This window comes from Sorex fumeus, unplaced genomic scaffold, assembly GCF_029834395.1.
Source record: "Sorex fumeus unplaced genomic scaffold, SorFum_2.1 ptg000128l, whole genome shotgun sequence".
Taxonomy (NCBI): domain Eukaryota; kingdom Metazoa; phylum Chordata; class Mammalia; order Eulipotyphla; family Soricidae; genus Sorex; species Sorex fumeus.
In genome coordinates, this window is record NW_026606185.1 from 14,010,213 (window position 1) to 14,028,347 (window position 18,135).

Consider the following 18,135-nt stretch of genomic DNA (forward strand, 5'->3'; position numbering starts at 1 on the left):
GAGAGTTTTCAAAGACAGTCGTCTTTTTGTGGCTATCTCTCTCTCTCTCGGCGTTCCTCACACAATCATGGAGGTGCTGAACCAGTTGATCATATTCCTCGTCAATGTTGTTAACAACAGCATCTTCCCATGTTGTTGCAATAGTGCCAAAGAGCTCCCAGTTGTTGGTCATTTTGGGAGTTATCTTCTTAAACTTTGCAGCCCTTTCTCCCTGCTCTGTGAAGTAGAATTTTGCATGAAGGAGACGATGGTCTGATCCCGTTTGGAATTTTGGGACAACAGCGGCATCAATCAGGCAAAACCATCGATTGAATATGATGTGGTCAATTTCATTGTGGAACCATCCACCAAGAGACTCCCCTGGCCAATGTTTAGATTAGGCTTTCTGGAATTGTGAGTTACCATGGGTGGTCTTGGTCAACATGATGAACTCAGACAGTCTCTCACCCTGTTCGTTCCATTCTAGGCCATGGGTCCCTATATGGAATTTTTTGGCTGATCTTCTCGGTCCTATTTTGGCATTAAAATCATCAACAATGATCTTGTAGAAGGCGTGATCTTCTTTATAGAACTTCTCCAGCTCCATGTAGAACTTCTCAATATCTCCTTCATCATAGTTGCATGTTGGTGCGTAGACAACGAAGATGGAAACTGCTGGCAGTGAGCCACATCTATTCATGTGTAATCATCCGAGTCAGGTTGTTAGGCATTCGAATGAATCAATGATTATGGCCAAGTTTTTGTTGACAAGGACACCGACACTACTGACACCTCTTTTGTCGCATGTTCCAAGGAACAGTTCTTCCCCAGTGTTGAAAATGGAGTGATGTGATTGACGTCTTCTCATCTCAGTGATACCAATGATGACATACGTGATCTTTCACGCTTGCACCATCAGGTCCTCAATGGATGCATCTGATGCCAGCGTATGTGCATTGAAATTACAGACAGTCATTTTTGTCCTTCTTTGTTTTGGTAGCCTAGGTTGGCCCTGAGATTTTATGAGCCTCTCCTTCCTCATCCTTCTTAATGCTGCCATATTGGTTGCTCTTTCAGGGTCAGGGGAATGAAATCTATTGTATTTACTGGTTTTGGCATATTGAATATGCCACAGATAGCTTGCCAGGCTCTGCTGGGTGGGCGGAACACTCTCGGTAGCTTGCCTGGCTCTCCAGGAGGTTTTGAGGTTTTTAGGGCAGCCTCTAATCTCCCTTACAGGTATTCCCATGCTCCAAACCATATTTCAATGTATTTAAATATGGTGCCATAATCTTGTATGAAGTGTTTTATGATGTGTCACGTGACCTCAATGTGGCCGGGTGGCCCGGAAAGCATTCTGGAGGGCATCTGCGGCTGGGTATTGGAGGTAGTGGAGGCAATGGAGGTCTGTTGGGATGCTGGGATCAGGCAGAGTATTTCTGCTCCTGGGTATGTTGAGCCTAGAATCCATGGTCACAGAGTTCTGCTTCCCTGGCTCTCTGGGGCTTCACTCTTGCATGAGTCCCAGTCTGAGTGTCTGGACAGCATCCTGAAGGGCGTCTGCGACTGGCTAGTGGAGGTAGTGAAGGTAATGGAGGTCTGCCGAGTGGCTGGAAGCAGGCAGAGGATCTCTGCACTCGGGTCTTTTGAGCCTGGAGTCCGAGGTCATAGAGTTCCGCTTCTCTGGTTCTCTTGGGCTTCACTGGTGTGTGAGTCCTGGCCTGAGTGTCTGGAAAGTGTCCTGGAGGGCGTCCATGGCTGGTTAGTTGAGGTAGTGGAGGTACCAATAGCCTGCCCCAATAGCAGGCCTAAAATTATTTATTTTGTATTGCTTGTTATGATTACAATTATCAAAAAAGATTTATTTCCTTAGAAGAAAGTGTGTGAAGATTACTCTATCTCACTCTGGAGCTATTGAGGTCTTAGTATAAGAGTTTACTAATCTGTTGTTATAGGTTAAACCTTGTGTGTTAATATTTTCCTAATACAGATTGGTTGCCTTCTACTTTATATTCCATTCAATGTGGTGTGATACTCCTGGTTCACTCAGTGATGCAGAGTAGGAGATATCTCGAGGTCACTTTCACTGATCTCTTCTGAGATTTATTTATGAGTCTCTGAATCATGGCTGGTTAATGAGCTTATTTGGTGCCTCAGGTATTTCATGAGTGTGACTGCCAGGCTCCCAGAAGAACAGAGGAAGGAGGGAGGTCACCCATCCCTGACTCTGTGGGATCCTGGAGATTTGGGTCACAAAATCCACATTCCTGAGTATTTCAACAGATTCCTGGATGAGGCTTGCCATAGCCTGTGGAGTCCAACCAAGAGCAAGGCAAGTTTGGATTTTGGAGGTTTTTGTTTGCCAGTGCTCTGTTTGGGTGATTGGAGGGCTCACCCACCCACCTCCAGCATGCCCTGGATCTGAAATTAAGCCTGGCACAGGGTCTGGAGGCATCTTTGCAGCTCACTGATCTCTTTTGAGATTTATTTATCCAAAGTGAAGCTTTAACTGTTCAAATAAGCATACTATTTTTTGAGAAGGACTTAAGAGATCCTGATTGGTCATATAATCCTATAGCAAAGGGACTAGATGTTCGAGAATATATGTGATCCATTAGGCCACTGTAATTCCCCTGAATCTTGCCTGGCAGGAGGATAAATCTAAATGCATTGCTGGTTGTTGTCCAACATAATTGTGCTTGTATTTTATAACACAAATTTTATGCAGTTATGTAGTTTTATAGTGAAACCTCAAAAAGCACTGGCATTCAATGAAATATTCCTCAGTCCAGGCTAAACAGGACATGCAATATTGTAATGTTATTTACTGGCTTCTTTCAGACTTCTGTGGGATCCTGTGGGTCAGGCTGAAGCACAATTTGAATAGTCATGTCAATTTTTGTTAAAAAGTCACAACTGAAGATTCCTAAGAGTTCTGAGGGCTAAAGCAATAGTACAGTGGGTAGGGCATTTGCCTTGCATGTGGTAAACCTGGGTTTGATCCCCAGCATCCCATATGGTCCCCCAGCACTGCCAGGAGTGATTTCAGATGTGACCCAAAATAAGACAACAAACTAACAAAAGATTACTAAGCATTCTATAAGGGAAAGAACATGAATGGATTATGCTATAGATACTTTAAGTGTTGGTTATAACTATTTTGGGGTTTGGAACAAGACCTGGAAGTGCTCAGGAGTAACTCCCAGCTGTGAACTCAAGGGTTGGTCTTGGCAGTTTGCGGGGATCATGCGATGCTGGTGATCAACAGGGGCTCACTGCAGCAAGTCAAGCCCCTTCACCCCTATAGTCTCCCTCATGTCCAGCCAGGTGGTGATTTTAAGTGTAGGAACAATTGGGGCTATGGGGGTATTAAGGACAAATAAGTTTTTGAGTCAAACTCTTTAATACAGACCCAAGTAGTATACTTTACATACAGTCAGGTCAATGTAGAATAGCATAGTTTCTATCAAGTCTATGAACTAAAGGAAGAATTCTGATCTTCAAATTCCATTTTAGCCTAGGCACTGTCAATTGGGAAATAAGAGCCTATTTTGGTTTGCAGTGATTTGTCTGAGAACCAATTTTCTTATAAGTTTCAAAAGCAAAACAAAATCTTCATCAAAGAAAGTGGAATATTTACTTGTTCAGTCTTTAGCATGACAAGGCTCAGGGTCCAAGCCTCACTATTTTGCTCTGTTTCTTGGCTCTGTTTCTTATGTATTGGTGTCATTGTTGATTGTTTCTTGTCAAGTGGCAGTTCAACCCTAATTGGCTAAGAATGGTAGCATCCATGAAAATCTTCTTTCCCCCAGCTCTAACTGGAGTTGCAGACACGATGCTTACTCCTTCTAGGAGCCCAGTACTGATTATTGCATCAGAGTGAGTGGGGCGGGGGGAATAGTGGTGGGATAGAGGGACCACATTGACTAAGTCTAAAACACAGCTGGAGTATGTTGCCAAACACTTGGGAACTACAGAAACCAAGTTGGAGAGGAGAGTTTTCCAAAAGGAGAGGGTGCAGTTGTGCTCCAGAAAAACACTACCTCAATATCTTCACGGTTTGTAGTGACAACGGTTAACTGCATGTTTACTGCAGCTTCTCAAAACCATGCCCTGAAATCTCTTTGCGGGCAAGAAGATGGAGTAAGCACTTTGTGATAGATGTTGTCTACCTTATGTGAGTGTGTGTGTGAATGTGTGTGTGTGAGAGAGAGACAGAGACAGAGAGACAGAGAGACAGAGAGAGAGAGAGAGCCTGAGACAGAGACAAAGACAGAGAGGGAGTCAGGAAGAGAGTGAGAGAGACAGAGACAAAGAGATGGGGGGTAGGCAGAGAAAGAGAGAAAGATGGCAGCTCTTATAGAGATTTTCCTCAGTAATACCACTCTTCTCTCATGTAACTAGTCAAGACTAGAATGAGTGAAATATGATAAATCAGCTTCCATAGTGTGACTGTGATACTTTAAATTATTATTAAAACATATATTTGATTTTATTCCAATTGCATTTTTCTTTTTGTTTTTTGATGGAGGGTGGGGAGAGGTTCACACCAGGCTTTGCACTCTGGGATAACTCTTGGTGAGCTTGGGAGACCATATGAAGTGCTGATAAATAGGACCCCGATTGAATGTGTGAAAGGCAAGTGCCCTGCCTACTGTTCTATCTCTGACACACCCCCTCCCACCATCAATTGTTTTCATAAGCTCTTAATCCCTATGAATTTTCCTAAAGTCATGAGAGCCATAACTATGTCTACAAGACCTATGTCAATGAGATGGCTTGGGCCTGCACAGAGAATGGTGCTGTGTTTAAGGGTTTTAAGGGTAAGACCTTCAGTCTATATACTTCCTCAATCTTTATTTTTTACTTTTTTTTTTTTTTTGCTTATTTTGGGTCACATCTAGCAATGCTCAGGGTTTAATCCTGGCTCTTCATTCAGGAATTACTTACTCTTGGTGGTGCTCAGGGGACCATATGGGATTCTAGGGATCGAACTTGTGTCAGCTGCATGCAAGGCAAACACCCTACCTGCTGTGCTATCTCTCTGGCCCATTTCCTCAATCTTTAGTCGAGACAGAGGCATGAACTTAATATCAGTCATGGGTGGCCAGAGATTTAATAAAGCGTGTCTGTGAAGTAAAGCTTCTACAAAACCCCCAAAGGACACTTTAGGGGAGTTTCTAAGTTAATGAATATGAATATTGGGAGATTTGGGTTGAATTTCATGCTCAGAGGGCATGGAATCTGACTATTTCTGGGTTACATCCTTTTACAATAAACTGGTGATCTCATAAGCAAAATGTATTTGAGTTCTGTGAAATGAACCTCACCAAGAAATGTAATGAACTCAAGGAGAGGGCTATGGAAAAGTCCAGCCTATAACCACTCAATCAGAAACACAGCTGACAATTTAGACTTGCAATGGCATCTGAAGTTGAGAAGACAGAGTATGGATTGGGGGTGGGAGGTGTTTTGTCTTGTCTGGCTGAACTCTTATCCTGTAGGCTTTGACACTCTCCCCAGGTAGATGATTCCAACTGAGTAATTAAAGGACAACTAGTTAGAGCTGGGTTGATCACCAACCAAATCAGGGCAGCCATAAAGAGTGAAAGTAACAGGGAACTTTTCAGATATTGAGTTGCCTTAGAAACAAGGTTAGACAGGAGAGAGGAAGTAGCAGAGATTTCAGACAGCTGAAGGAGTCATGACCAAGATGGCGTGGAGTGCCTTCTTTGACCCAAGCGATAGAATTACTTCCAGATGGTTGGAAAAAGGGCAAAGAGATTTGGGCTTAATTAAAGGAGGAACATTTTACCATTTAAAGCTGTTCCAAGATGGAATGTTATCTTGGAGGATCCAAAGTTTCCTTCCTCCTGGAGGAGGCTTATGTGTGGAAGGGATTTGGGAACTTAAGCTAGATGTCTTTAGGAATCCTTGCATATTGAGAAAAAAAATGTCTGGAACCCATAGCAACAGGTTAATTACTAAAGTTTATGAGTACTTTTCTAGTTCTTTAAAAAAGCTAGAAAAGAATTTTTATAATACAGGCCAGATACTGTTAAGTCTGTTGCTTGTGCTTTGGCAACTTCTCTTTCACCAATGAGTTCATTTGCTGTTACTTAAAACTTTTCCTCCTGTGCTTGCTTGAACAGCCCATATACTAAAATTGGAATGATACAGAGAAGACTAGCATGGCCCTGTGCAAGAATGACATGCAAATTCATGATGAATTCCATATTTTTATGCCTAAAATGAGAGAGAGAAAGAGAAAGAGAGAAAAGAGAGGTGCCTGCTATAGAGGCAGGTGGGGGTGGGGAGTGGCTTGAGGGAGTGGGAGGAAGACTAGGAACATTGGTGCTGGGACATTACATTAGTGGAGGGATGGGTGTTGGAACATTGCATGACTGAAACCAATCATGAATGGCATTGTAATGCTCTATTGTATGGTGATTCAATAAGATAAAAATTTAAAACAAAATACTGTTGAATTCTCTGTGGATGGAGGTCCTCTACTGAAAGTGATCCACTGCTGCTAGTGAATGTAAAGTTTTTCAGCAAATGCATAAAAACCCATTTCCTCCCAGAAATACTTTGACCTGTTTCCTGAGAGTGTTCTACTACAGAAGGAAGATATGAGGATTGCTGTTTTCTCTGTGACAGCTTAACTGGATTCAGAGCAGTCTTATGCCTCCTGGGAGTCACAATCCCAGTGTAAATATTTGGTCTACTTAAATTTCTTTTTTTAATAACCAGAAATGCTGACATTTCTTGCTGTCAGAGAATGGCTGTTTAAGATACAAAAATCCTATCAGTAATTATTGTGGGAGCAGAAAAGACCTGATGGTTCCATTGCAGATTATTTTCCCAGATTTCTGTATTATAGATTAGGCCACAAAGATTTTCATTATTGTAGAGAGGCCCACTAAAATTTTATCCCCCGTTGTTGCCACTGCGATACTGGATCATCACCCAAATGTCAGTTGTCTTACTTGCCCCCTTTTCCCCCAATCATCATAAGAAAACACACGGGTAAACTAGATTTGGATTGGTTTTGTGAATATGCATACCATAGTCAATCTCTTTTCACAACTTTCTTTCATGAATCATATTGATGTTTTATAGTACAGTGGTTCTAGATACCCATAGAGTGGTGAGGTAGTTTACATATTATTTAAAATCAATTCCCATTGATTGTTTAAAATAAAAACTTAGGTTTCAGTGTTGTCATGTTCAAGTCTACTACAACCTCTTAACTCCATGTAGCAGCTGTGAACTCAGACTACTAAAGACTAAAAAGAAAGTGTTCTGATACATTCATATGATTTCAGAAAGATTAGAATGCTGTTGGTTTAAGAGTCATTAGAACTCAGAATTCCAATGACATTGGTTGTTTTGTTGTTGTTGTTTGTGTTTTGATGATCACTTCTTTGTTCTATGGACAAACTCTATTGTGGCAGAAAATTTCCATCATTGCAAGTCTGAAAACTTGGCTGATTCAGTCCCAGAACACTGCATTTACCATTTTTTACTACTGGAAAGGAATTGAAATGTCTTTGTGATTACTTTGACCACTGAGGTTAATTGATCTTCTTTAATTGAATACCCCAAGTGTACCTGAAATTCTTTCAGATGCATTGCAAATGCATAATATGAAATGTAATGCTGGAAAGAATCAAAGGGGGTATCAGAATGCATAAGAAAATGCCTCTGATATGATATGATTCATGTTGAAATTCTCAATGAGCAGGAGAATAAAAACACTATTGTCCTTGACTTTTAAAATGGACTCTGGCTAAGTTCCAGTCAACTTCAAAATCATCACTTTAGCTTCAGTGATATTTGATTTTATTTTGTGATAATTTTTGTGATAATTAATTTCATTGCTTTTTTAAAAAGCATTCAGATGGAAGGAAAAATAAAATGGATCAGTCATTTGAAACATCAATGGTTTTAGGAAGATAATCAAGCGGTTGTGGATTTAGGGCAATGGGTGTATTCAATTAAAAACCTCATTGAATAATTATGGAAACTCTTTTCGATGTTTCAACTTTTAAATCTTCCCAACAGAGCAAGCTATAACTTAATTAATGTACATGTCAGTGAAGAAAACTGGTAAACATATTATATTGATGCTTCAGTTTTCCATTTCATCCCTATTGAAAGCTCTATGTTGATGCATTTTAAAATATCATTAATTTTTGTAATAGGAAATAATAACTCAAACTTTTTTTGCTTATTTAATTTTTATCTTTTCTTTCCCTTTTTGGACAATACCCAGCAGTGCTTAGGAGCTTAGTCCTGGCAAACTCCTTAGTGATCACTCCTGGTGGTACTCAGAGGCCACCTGGAGTGCTGGGCCTTGAATTCAGTTTGGCATTTCTAAAGGCAAGGCCCTACCCACTATACTATCACTTCACGGTCCCAAAGTAAATTTATGATATAGATTTCACAAACAAATTATAAAATCAAAGGTTATACAGGAGAAAATATATTAGGATGTGACTAACAAAGGCATATTTTCTGATATATCAGAGTATATAACAGTTTATCTATAAAGGAAAAGTCTTTAAGAAAAATATTTAATAACTTACAAAAGAAGAAATAAAGCTTACCAATAAGTCATACAGAAGGATGAACTCAGTGATAACATTTTCAGTTTAAATGATAATATTCCATGTCTCACCTGTTGTTAAACAAATTGCAAAATAAATGGAATAATTTAGTGTTGCTGAAGTTTCATTTAACAAAGAACTTCTATCAGAATCATTTGATTTTCAAGTTTTGGGGGAAGTAAGTTGGTATTATCTATCAAAATTTAAACTGTGACCATTTTACAACCCAATCAAATGTCAATCTACAGAAATACTGACACAAATGAACAGAGGTATAGGAAAGTTAAATACAAGACAGAAACATAAAGTCTAGGTATAAGGAATGACTAAATAAGTCAAGATAGCTAGAGAGACACCATATGTATTATTTACTGATATTACGATAAATAGCTTATTTACCCAAACAAGTTAACAGAACACTGTCAATTTCTTTATCATCTCCTCCTCCTCCTCCTCTTACTCTTCCTCCTTCCTTCTTTATTTTTTATTAGTAAAAAACACCATGAGGTACAGTTGTAGACTTACAAACATTCCTGCTTGGGTTTCAGTTATACAATGATCGAGTATCCATCCCTCCACCAGTGCCCATTCTCCACCTCAATGATCCTAGTAGCCCTCCCACCCCTACACCCCATCCCCCCTACCCCACCCCGCCTCTGTGGCAGGGCATTCCATTTTGCTCACTCTTTCTTTTAGGGTGTTGTAGTTTGCAATAGAGGTTTTGAGTGGCTTTCGTGTTAGGTTTATAGTCTACTTTCAGCATGCATTTCGCATCCCGAGCGAGTCCTCCAAACACCCTTTACTTGGTGTTGCCTTCTCTATCTGAGCTGCCTCTTCCGCCAGCATGTGAGGCTGGCTTCAGAACCCTGGAGCAGACCTCCTGGTACTTATGTCAATTGTTTTTGGGTGTTCAACTCCCATTCTGTTACTTTATATTCCCCAGATGAGTGCAGTCTTTCTGTCTGTCCCTCTCTTTCTGGCTCATTTCACTTAGCATGATATTTTCCATGTAGAACCACTTGAGTGCAAATTTCATGACTTCATCTTTTCTAACAGCTGCATAGTATTCCATTGTGTAGATGTACCTAAGTTTCTTTTACCAGTCATCTGTTCTCGGGCACTCAGGTTTTTTCCAAATTTTGGCTATTGTGAACAGTGCAGCAATGAACACAGAAGTGCAGATGTCATTTTCACTGTACTTTTTTGCCTCTCTGGGATATATTCCCAGGAGTGGTACTGCTGGGTCAAATGGGAGCTCAATTTCTAATTTTTTTTAGAAAAGTCCATACTGTTTTTCAAAAGGGTTGAACCAGTCGGCATTCCCCCCAGCAGTGAAGGAGGGTCCTTTTCTCACCACATCTGTGCCAATACCGGTTGCTTATGTTCTGTTGGATGTGCGCCAGTCTCTGTGGCGTGAGGTGATATCTCATTGTTGTTTTGGTCTGCATCTCCCTGATGATTAGTGATGTAGAGCATTTTCTCATGTGCCTTTTTACCATTCGGATTTCTTCATTCAGAAATTTTCTGTTCATTTCGTCACCCATTTTTTGATGGGGTTGGATGTTTTCTTCTTGTGGAGTTCAACTAGTACTTTTATATCCTTCAAATCAACCCCTTGTCAGATGGGTAATGGGCAAATATCCTTTCCCATTTTGTAGACTGTCTTTGTATTTTTGTCACTGTTTCTTTTGAGGTACAGAAGCTTCTTAGTTTAAGATAGTCCTATTTGTATATCTCTGTTTTCACTTGCTTGTCCAGTGGCGTGTTTGGTATCTTTGAAGATACCGTTAGCTTCAATATCGTGGAGGGTTTTGCCAACCTTGTCTTCAATGTACCTTATGGATTCCAGTCTGATGTTGAGGTCTTTAATCCATTTTGATCTTACTGTTGTACATGGTGTTAGGTAGAGATTTGAGCCCATTTTTTTGGCATGTAGCTGTCCAGTTTTGACAGCACAATTTGTTAAAGAGGCTTTGCTTGCTCCACTTCACTCTGCTCCTTCCTTCTTGTAAAAAGACTGGGATTAGCATAATGCCCCCTAAAAGCTAATGATGAATCCTGCAAGAAAATTCAAAGTAGGACATAGAATTTTTATTTATGAACTTTTAAATTTTGTTAAGCTTATAAATAGCAATTTTACTTTGTAAGAAAATATAGAAATCTTCAAAATAAACATGAAGAGAGATGTGTGTATATATACATGAAGTGTGTATATACACATAGATAAGTGTGTATTTATCTTATTTTGGAATTTTGTCATGTATCAATATCTTTGGCAAAAATTATTTTTGTAAAATATAAAAGCAATGCTTATCAAATAAAATAATAATGGTGAGATCATCATTCTGACAAATACCTCTTGATATCCCTGGTTGTTTGTCTTAAGTTATTTCCTAGAAATAAATACTACATTAAAATTCTACATTATGTAATACTACAATAAAACACATGAACAGTTGTTTGATAATTATAACAGTGTATGTTACTTTATAAAATCATAGTATAAGTTATGCAATTTGGGACCTATCAAGTCCCTGCTGAGTGTAGCCAATCAGAGAGGGAGAGACCAACCTACACTGAATGATCCCATATGTGGGGTATGAGCAAACCTAATGGCGAGTAACAAATGTCCAAAGACAGTGGGAGCAAAGAGCAAGAGACCTGATGCTTAGTAGAAAACCTGCCACTAAGGAGGCTGAAACCACCTGTGGTGGAGGGAAGCACTGAAATGGGTGGAGGAGGTGATGCTGAAAGATGATAAAGTGTTATGCGAGAGCAGTCACAGTACTCTAACTGCAGTGCAGAAACTTAAACATTAAAGTGCCCCTAGTAAAGGTAGTCTGGTGCATGGGGGCAATTAGGGGAGGGACTGATGGAGGGCTGTGGACACTGGTGAAGGGATCAGTTTTGAAACAATGTCTACCTAAAACCCAATCATGATTAACTCTATAATCTTACAGTGACTAAATAAAATAATTAAAATAAAAATCATAGTATGATTTTTTATTTTTTGCTTTTTGGGTCACATCCAGCAATGCACAGGGGATAATCCTGGCTCTGCACTCAGGAGTTACTCCTGGTGGTACCCGGGGGACCATATGGGATGCTGGGAATCGGACCCAGGTCGGCTGCATGCAAGGCAAACGCCCTACCCGCTGTGCTATCTCTCCTCTGATGTTGATGTCTTTAATCCATTTTGATCTTACTTTTGTACATGGTGTTAGGCAGAGATCCAAGTCCAGTTTTTCTACATGTAGCCATACAATTTTGCCAACACAATTTGTTAAAGAGGCTTTCTTTGCTCCACTTCACATTTCTTGCTCCCTTGTCAAAAATTAGATGATCATATGTTTGGGGGGAGATGTTAATATATTCAACCCTGTTCCATTGGTCTGCAGCTCTGCCTTTGTTCCAGTACCAAGCTGTTTTAATTATTACTGCTTTGTAGTAGAGTTTGAAGTTAGAGAGGTTGATTCCTCCCATTTTCTTTTTCCCAAGAATTGCTTTAGCTATTCGTGTACGCTTTTTGTTCCACATGAATTTCAGGAGAATTGCTCCATTTCTTTGAAGAATGTCATGGGTATCCTTATAAGGATCGCATTGAATTTGTACAATGCTTTGGGAAGTATTGCCATTTTGACGATGTTAATTCTTCCGATCCATGAGCAGAGGATATCTTTCCATTTTCTCATGTCCTCTTTTATTTATTGAAGTAGCGTTTTGTAGTTTTCTTTGTACAGGTCCTTTATTTCCTTAGTTAAGCTCATTCCTAAGTACTTGATTTTCTGGGGCACAATTGTGAACAGGATTGTTTTTTCATGTCACTTTTTCTCTCTCACTATTTTCATATAGGAAAGCCTGGACTTTTGGGTAATGATTTTATAGCCTGCAACTTTACTATGCAAGTCTATTGTTTCTAGGAGTTTCTTGGTAGAGGTTTTAGGGTTTTAGGGTTCTCTAAGTATAGTATCATATCATCTGTGAATAGTGAGAGCTTGATTTCTTCTTTTCCTATCTGAATGCCCTTAATATCTTTTTCTTTGGCTTTGTTCTCCACCAGGTTTGCAGCTTCTCTCGGTAATCACTCCCATAGCAAAAAAGCAGCATAGACAGTATTAAAAATAATGGGCATCAAAGTTTCTTTCTGGACTGTGAAATTTAACTTTCACAAAAAGTTAAACATAAAAGTTTCAAGGAATGTTCTTCTTTTTAATCCCTCCACCCGCCTCACACACACCGTCATACAACACTCTTTCTTACACAACATCCATCAAATTCTTCCTTAACCGAAACAGGAAAGGATTTGATATGGGATCTCTCTTGCAGTCCCCAGAAAGTAGAGTTGAAACTATTTCCAAGAAAAGGTTGCAACATACACCTAGGAAGTGCTCTGTACTGGAGATAGTCATTTGCTTTTTTCCTCTGTGTTCAAGAGGAAACACCTTGTTGACTTTTGTTGTTTAAATATTTCCTAAACAAAGCCAGTGAAAATCTGTGGTGAGCTCTCATCTCTTGTGTGGGGACTGTAGGAACGTCAGAAGCAAGTTTCTAAATTTGAAAGTTTCTGATGGGTAGCCGGAAACAGGAAAATGGATGTTTCTTATGCCAACTTTTCCGTTTTTGGTATATAAAGGGGACTTGGTCCCATTATCTCTTCTAAAAGTGCCTGCCACAAAGGCAGGCTGTGGGGGTGATGGGAAGGAAAATGGAGACATTGGAGATTGGTGAAGGAACAGATTCTGGAACACTGCATGACTAAAACCTAACCATTTCATTTGTAACTGTTTATTTCACAGTGATTCCATACTAGAAAGAAAGAAAGAAAGAAAGAAAGAAAGAAAGAAAGAAAGAAAGAAAGAAAGAAAGAAAGAGGAAGGAAGGAAGGAAGGAAGGAAGGAAGGAAGGAAGGAAGGAAGGAAGGAAAGAAAGAAAGAAAGAAAGAATACCACATGACTGTAAAACAGTAGATTAAAAAGTTGATTTTTTTACTTACAAATGGACAAAAAGTAGCACTGGGGAGAGATGGACAAAAAAGTAGCACTGGGGAGAGCCTAGTGGGTAGGGCAGGAACGAAAGCATACTGTTTCCACAGTTGCATCTTATTCCCTGCCAAAACCCTTTCTGAAAAGAACTGGAATTGGCCACATAGAAGTTTAGTGCGCTTCATCTTATTAATGAAATAATTGAAGCTTGGAAACAATTAGGTGTTATGTCTAAGGCTACTCATCTCTCTGATGACATAATTGATTGTGGACTCAGAATTAAAGTTTCTGAATTAAAGTGTTTCAGAATTAAAGTGTTCCTGCCTGAGTCTTTTACTTGAAAAGGATAAAGTTCAGCATTAAAAGCTGAATAAATATCACAGAAGTCAGTGAAATGGTATTTGGTGGCAGGACCTGGTACTATGCTCAGAACTTTGGGTCTATGGTGGAAACGCCTGGTGGAATGGAGCCAGTGGTCCTCTCCTTCAGCTGTCCACTCAGGATACAAGAGCACTCCTTCAAAGGGCAGGAGGGCCTGAGCATGGTGTCACTTCAATCACTGAGTTCTCAGACTCTTGCTGCTTAGGTATTTGGAGATAAAAACAGTAAACAAAATGCTGGCCATCTTAATGTGAATCATTTTATTTTAGGTTTTGGTTTTTAGGTCACACCTCTTAGTACTCGGGGCTTACTCCTGGCTCTGTGCTCAGGGATCACTTCTGGTGGACTCATTGTGCCTGTGTGGGGATCATACGGGGCCTAGGGATTGAACTCAGGTTGTCCGCATGCGAGCATCTGACTCGTCATATTATCACTCTGGCCCAGTGTGAACTATTTTAGAATGGAACCCCCACTTTTTTTCTGGGATCCTCATCTTTGAAGCTGGGGGATCCTGGGTCAAAGATCCACCTAGTAGAAAAACAAGAAAGACTTCTCAATGTTGAATTTGGAAGGATTGACATTTCTTCCTCACAGTGCTGAATTTAATTTATAGCCTTCAACTAACTACAAAATAAACTAAAGGTCTTACTGAACAGCTGGGCTTGAGTATTATTTTTGGAAGTCTTAGGGATCAGTGAAAGGAAAATGAGACCAATTCATTTCTATCTCTTTCCTAATCTACTGCAGGGGATTTCAAGGCTATTTAGACGTAAGGTTCCAAATTAGTTGAAGTTCTGATTTAGAGCCTACGAATCTTAAGAAAGAAGGTTCATGCTAAGGTTATTACCTTTTATTAACCACAAAACAGGATATGCCTATTTCTTTTCCACTCCCTTTTGGTTTTCACTTGGTATGAATAAAACAATTTTCACTAGTGTTACATGAATTTGTTATGCTTTCCGTATTGTTCAGGAATATCTTTGACCACATATTGAATTCATTTGCAAAATGAAAAAGGGAATGAAGGTGTGGGCTAGGGTAAAAGGGTGGAATGAATACTTACCCGGTTTAAATTAGCTCTCAACTGGGACAAATCACGAAGTCCCCTCATTGGGTGTCAATTTCCTCACTTTTAAAATAGAAAAACCATCAAGTCCAAATACACTGAGAGTCCAAAACAGAGTTGGTGCAGTTTTCTTTGTATGTAATTCCCATCTCTCTAACAGAAGAGAAGTATTGTGTTCTTAGATCCCGAGGAAGAAGCAATGAGACCAGTTGACTTCAGTTTCCAGAGCTGGTTAGGTTTATACTTTTGCTTGTGATAGACAGACAGAAAAGGCATAATCTCCTCCTTCACAAACAAGTCTTTGCTGTTTTGATGTATTAAAAGTAGCTATTTTGATGTAATCCATGCGACATATATTAGAATCTCCCTCCCACTTAAAGGAATCAAATTGGCATGAATAATTTCTTTCATGACGAGACAAATAGAATAGGCTTCCTTCTACCGCAAATAAGGACCAGTGAAGGTAGTATACTAATTGGTCTTGGACCCCTTTCCAATGAATGGTTTTCGGTTCCTAGGAAGATGTGATGGAGCTTCTGAGTTAGCTTTCAATCAAACAACATCTGTGGCGCTTCACTTGAAATTTCGTTCAATGTGACTAAATTTGCAGCGTGTTGACAAAGAGAAGATATTTTTATGAGAACTAGACAATGTTCCAGGCCATGTTTAAAGATATTTTATAATTTATATAGAATGGTAAGTTCATCATTCGCTCCTGTTTTGTCTTTTCTGTTTAGAAACTACCAAAAATTTGAGAAAAAAAATGTCTTTAAGAGAAAGGACTCACAGCTGGGTTAGGTAGGCAGAGTGAGACTATGTTAAGGGTGGTTTCTGTTTACATAAGGTGAATTGAAGGGCTACTGAGCACCTGTGCAAATTACTTGCTTTACTTTGGGTCTCTGCTTCTACCCATGGAAATTACAACTTCTGAGTCTCTTGTATATTGGTTGGTTCTAGGTTCTTTAGGAAATTTAGGTTTCTTTACTCACTGAAGCAAATGTAAAAGCAAATGCTGGAAAAAACATCAATCTGCAATCAGTATTATAAGTGCTATTCTCTCTGTGACTTTACCAAAGTCACTTAGCCACAGATTATTCCATTGTAAAATTTTAATGGGAAATGATCACCTTGTGGTTTGGTAGTCTACCACTCTATGTATGTGGAAGGTTAAACACAAAATAATTCAAGTCATCAGAGTAAAGAAGTTGAATTATTTTGGTAATCCGATCTACTACAAATCTGATTTGTACTACTGTGCATCTGAGAATCTGTCACTTTACCCCTCCTTATTGGGATTTTACCATGATCTGTGCTAAGGACTGAGTATATGAATGAAGTGTATATATATATATACACACATACATATATATATGTGCACAAACATATATACACATACATACGACACATATATACTCATACATATATAAACTTGTACATATATCATATATATCATATATACCTATATATATCGGCAAAGCCTGGAAAGCTACCCATGACGTACTCAATATGCCAAACACAGTTACAACAAGTCTCACAATGGAGATGTTACTGAGCCTGCTTGAACAAATAGATGAACAACGGGAAGATTGTGACCGTGAACTATATATATATATATATATATACACACATATATATACACACACATATATATACATATACATACATATATAAGTACATGTGTGTGTGTATATATATATACCCAAAGGCTCATATTTATTTCAATAATACTGAAGATATTGAATGAATATTTTCTATCAGATGTATTTTCTTTTATTGTTTGTTTTTGGTAATCTGAAAAGGAGAATTTTGAACAAGACTACCCAATCCCTTAAATATCTCTAATCATTTTATTTCATCATTATAGCAAGCTCTTTTGTCTTCTTGGTGAATATATATGAACTTATTTTTTATATTTTAGTGGGGTCACACCCAGCAGTGCCCAGAGGTCACCAGAGCACTTAGTGGTGCTGGCTTCAGGGGGCACAGTGCAGTGCAGGGATCAAACTCAGTATCTCTCATTTTCTAGACATGTGCTATGTCACTTGGGCAATCGCCATGCACTTTTCAAAAAATCTTAAAAAGATGCAAAAAGAGAAATATGTTTGTTCATCAGTTCCATACATTAAAAGGAAGTAATTTGATAAACATTTCAGTGTCATCATATGAGTTGGCAGTATTTGCTATTCAAGGTATTGGTTGGAAACCTGTTTAAGAGATGAAATTGGGTCATGGCCCCCAGATGGATGCCTTGCTTGATTCCAGATATTCTATGGAGTATCTGGAAAAGGAAAGCCACCTAATAAGTGAGATAGAAAAGATACTGTGCTACTCAAGGAGAGCAAACTATCTATCCCTTAAACATACACACACAATGGCAAACAAGAACATGAAAGTCAGCACACTTCATACAAGGTTGGAATCCCAAGGATTACTGACTACCACTCGGTGGAGAAGTTTCTCTTAGAATTCAAACCAGTGGCACATAATCATGTTAGAATATATTGGAGAAAGTCCACATTACAATAATTTAATCATATAGTTCACTTGTAGAGAATAGGGTATAAACACAAAACGAGACTTTTGCCAACAGATGACTGCTTGACCAGAGATTTCCCAGCAGGCCACCAAGGGCAGGATCACTTCTTGGAAAGTCTGTGCTGGATTCCACCAAAACCCAGAGAAGGCTTCAGGACTGCAGGTGCTGAGTCCAGAGATATCAACATGACTAAATTTAGTGGGTGCATTCATATTTTAGAAGTCGTTTATTTGGGTCATTCATTCATTAATTTTAATTTAGGTGGGACATCTTGGTGCAGCCAAGTTTTCCTTCTTCTTATCTGATCATATGTCTGTTTACTAGTGTCTTTGTTGATAAAGACACTAAGTTTTTCTAAAACTAAAATTAAAATTGATGACTTAAATTGATGACTTAGGCACTTTTCCAAATTATACCCCACTTCTCAGTAAATCATTGTCATTACAGTGTCAATATACATTCCATATGAAATGGTCTCATTCACTTCTATTTCCAAGCATCAAGTCCAATATAAATTTTTATCAATCAAATTTATTAAATATCAATATATTGAATAGAATGTTTCCAGAAATTATTCTC

The 18,135-nt window shown here is 39.0% G+C and overlaps 1 protein-coding gene and 1 non-coding gene across 3 annotated transcripts in view; both read left to right on the forward strand.

The window, feature by feature from the left end:
- PIEZO2 (piezo type mechanosensitive ion channel component 2) overlaps nt 1-18,135 on the forward strand; it is a 448,793-nt gene that overhangs the window by 46,565 nt on the left and 384,093 nt on the right. The gene's annotated exons all lie outside the window — the stretch shown is intronic.
- On the forward strand, nt 6,116-6,221 carry LOC130045561 (U6 spliceosomal RNA). The gene has a single exon (XR_008795553.1). It is a non-coding gene; the product is annotated as a U6 spliceosomal RNA (small nuclear RNA).